The sequence below is a fragment of the Pteropus medius genome, unplaced genomic scaffold (assembly GCF_902729225.1).
Source record: "Pteropus medius unplaced genomic scaffold, Ma_sr-lr_union100, whole genome shotgun sequence".
In the NCBI taxonomy this organism is placed as follows: Eukaryota; Metazoa; Chordata; class Mammalia; order Chiroptera; family Pteropodidae; genus Pteropus; species Pteropus medius.
In genome coordinates, this window is record NW_024349803.1 from 14,894,255 (window position 1) to 14,897,550 (window position 3,296).

General features: G+C 51.9%; 1 long non-coding RNA gene across 1 annotated transcript in view; it reads left to right on the forward strand.

Annotated features, from left to right (window-relative positions):
* The first annotated feature begins 1,711 nt into the window (after nt 1-1,711).
* Nucleotides 1,712-3,296, forward strand: part of LOC120582198 (uncharacterized) — a 4,141-nt gene continuing 2,556 nt past the window's right edge. Inside the window, exons 1-2 of the long non-coding RNA XR_005647492.1 lie at nt 1,712-1,836; nt 2,180-2,372. This is a non-coding gene — a long non-coding RNA (uncharacterized LOC120582198). The remainder of the gene's footprint in view (nt 1,837-2,179; nt 2,373-3,296) is intronic.

Consider the following 3,296-nt stretch of genomic DNA (forward strand, 5'->3'; position numbering starts at 1 on the left):
AATACAGCTTGGGTCAATTTGTTTTTAAATGGGTGATGTTTGAGATTCCTTTATGAAAGCCCTTCACATCTGGCATTCAAAGAAAATCATCAGTCTAGACTCTCAGGCCCGATAGTGGCACGTATGAAATTTGGGCCTGTCTTTCCCAACCCTCCCTGCTCCGAGCCCACCCTCCAGCCCTCCCTCCCTCCTTCTCTTCTTGTGACCTTTTATCTCAGCGGGAGCTTTAACTAGAAAGAGGGTTCTGGAAATGTGGTGTGTTTCTCATTAAGTTTCTGCGGCATGAAAGTCACATGACACGCAGCTCTATTTCTCCCTTTTCCTCTCTTTATCGTGGTATCTGCAATAACTCCTGCTGGTTAGGTTTTATTTAATTTGGGCTGTTTGGAGGCTGAAATCTTGTCGATACAAAGATTTTGAAAAATCTGTTTCTAGGGTGCCGGTGGTATGTTTGGTTCATTTTTCCTTGACACTGAGTTGGTCAAATAGAATTCCAAATAGAATCAGTCCCCTTCTAAGGCCCAAATGTCCCCTTTCCCGTCTCTTTCCAAATCTGAAAATTTCTTTCTTTCCAACTGGAGGCTGTGACATGGGCGATTTTAAGGATGGAGGCTGTTGCGTGGGCCCTATGGATGCTCTGGGGTCTGCAGGGAGTCTCAAGGCTCAGGAGAGTGATGGCTGTGAACCAGCTGCTCCTGGTCCCTGGATCTGTGAAGAGGCTGTCGGCTGAGCCCAGTGGTGCATGGCAACGGAGGGGAGCGAGAGGCAGGTGAGAGAGAGAGAGAGAGGACACGGGTCCTGACAACTGCCAAGTCTCCTTTATCTCCTCCTGGGGCTCATGGCTCTACTGCTCGAGGCTGTGCGCCCTGCACTGCCACCGTGAAATGCAAAGCCACAGGTCAAAGTCTGTGTAGCTAGTGTCTCAAAATAGGCTTGCAGCTTCCTGCCTAAAGCAAAGGGCCACGAGAGCATGAATGGAGTCACACCTGTGCAGGTGAGCATTGCGGTCTCTCCTCACCGTTGCCTGACAGTGCTCAACCACTGGGACCCCTCTTCCCTCAGTCCTCACCTTGGTCTTGGCAGTGAGGGTGGAACAATAGAGCGCTGGGACTCTTGGGGGCAGCGTCAGCCTGGTCACCTGTGGCTCTCGAGGAGCCCTGCCCCTCACTGTGCTGGCCCAAAGCTGACCCCCAGGTAGGACTGTTGATGGCTGTCTCCACGCCGGGCTCTCTGCTGACTTTTGCCCTTCCCTTCTCCTCCTGTGTCACCACGTCACCCTCTATTACCAACATTCACAGTGGCCTTTAGGATTCAGCCCCACCCACTGAACAACGGAATAGAAATGAGGAGCGAGGGCGTCCATTTCTAGTCTGGCTGCCACTAACTCCTGTGGGACCTCGGACAGATCCCTTCCACCCTCTGTGCTTGTCCTCGTCTATGGTCTGGGTCCGGGATCTGAGGTTTGCTAAACTCCCAGCTCGAAGAGCCTGTGGCGGGCATCAGCAAACTATCGTCACGGTGGCCTGTTTTTCTAAGTTCTGTTGGCACGCAGCCACGCCCATCACGTGCACACTGCCTGTGACTGCTTTTGTGCTGCGACAGCAGAATCAAGCAGTTGTGACAAAGACTGACTACATGGCCCGTGAAGCCTAAGATATTATTACCTAGCTCTTCACAGACAAAGTTTGCTGACCTCTGTTCTATGGCTTCAATTTTATTTTATATTCTCTGGACTGAGGCAGAGTTGCTCCCAGGGCCACTGTAATTTTATTTTGTGGTGACAGGTCACTTGAATGAGGCAGAGGAGGCCGTTCCAGCATCCCAGCCAGAGAGCAGGTGAAGGGCTCTGTCTAATTCTGTTCCGGCTGCCATACCAAAATACCACAGACCGAGCGGCTTAAACAATAGCAATTTATTTTCTCACGGTTCTGGAGTCTGGAAGTTGTTGGTTCATAGGTGGCTGCCATTTTGCTGAGTCCTCTTGTGGCCTTTCCTTGGTGGATCGGTGTGTGGAGAGAGAGAGAGAGAGAGAGAGAGAGCGAGAGAGAGAGCGAGAGAGAGAATGAGAGAGCGAGCGAGCATATTGGCTTTCTGGCGTCTCTTTTTATAAGGACACGAATCCTATTGAATCAGGGCCCCACCCTTAAGAACTCACTTAACCTTAATTACTTCCTTATAGGCCCCATCTCCAAATACAGTCACAGTGGGGCTGGGACTTCTACAATTCAGTCCTTAGCAGAATCCTACTTCTTCTCTCAGGAGCCTAACTATGCCAACCTGACAGATGCGGAAACTAAGTCAGTGGTGGTCAGATGCTTGCTCTGTGCCTTCGGTTGGAGTCCCCAGAAACAAACTGCAATGAGGACTTCTGGGTAAGCGATGTATTGAAGACGTGCTCCCTGGGGCATTGGTGGGGAGTCAGGGAAGGGCAGAGAGAGCGCTCAGGTGAAGTCCCCTCCCACAGGGAGTGGGCAGGGGGTGACTTCATCCTGATCCTGCAGGGGAGCACTGGACCGTGAGTTCCATCTCAGAGCCTGAGACATCTGCCCCTGTCAGTCTCTGGCTGGGGGCTGCTTTGGGAGACGTCAGCTCCCAGGCATCTCCAGTCTCTGCAAGTGTGGGCGAAGCAGCTCTAGTCACCTGGGGACAGGCCTTCAAGAGAAGTTGCAAGTGCAGGTGTCAGAAGCAAGACCACAAAGAAGCCAGCTGGGGAGACCAGACTTCAGCTGTAAAGGGGGTGGGAGGGCATCGGGGCAGGGTGTTGACTGTGTGGTTACACCCACGAAGGAGTCCAAGTCAATAACGACGTGTATACGGAGGAGCATGTAGGCTCTGTCTGCTAAAACAAACCTTGGCACATCTGCAAGAATGTCCTATGTGTGGAAGTCCTCTGAAGAAGGGACTAAATCTTTGTATTCTTACATTCCCAGATGTGGCACGGAGTTGGTGGTCAGTTAGGCTTGAGGGCTGCTTAGACAGTGGCCGAGGGGACGTGGACAGCAGGCTCACAGGGCCAACCCTGTCCTGGAACTCTCCTCACAGCTAGGACACCAGCACCAGACTGACAGTCCAGGAAGACTTTGCCACACAAGGGGAGTGGCCTTTCCCCAGGAGTGGGGTGACACAGAGGGGGCATCACAAGGTTGGGGGTGGGGTGGGTGGAAACACATGACTCCCACGTGGCCGGAGTGAGATTTTGTTTCAATCTTGATTTTTTTTTTTTAAACGTCCCTGAACAAATAGAACCGTGGCTGATTCCATGCGTTTTTGTCAGTTTTGTCACATCGCCTGGATTT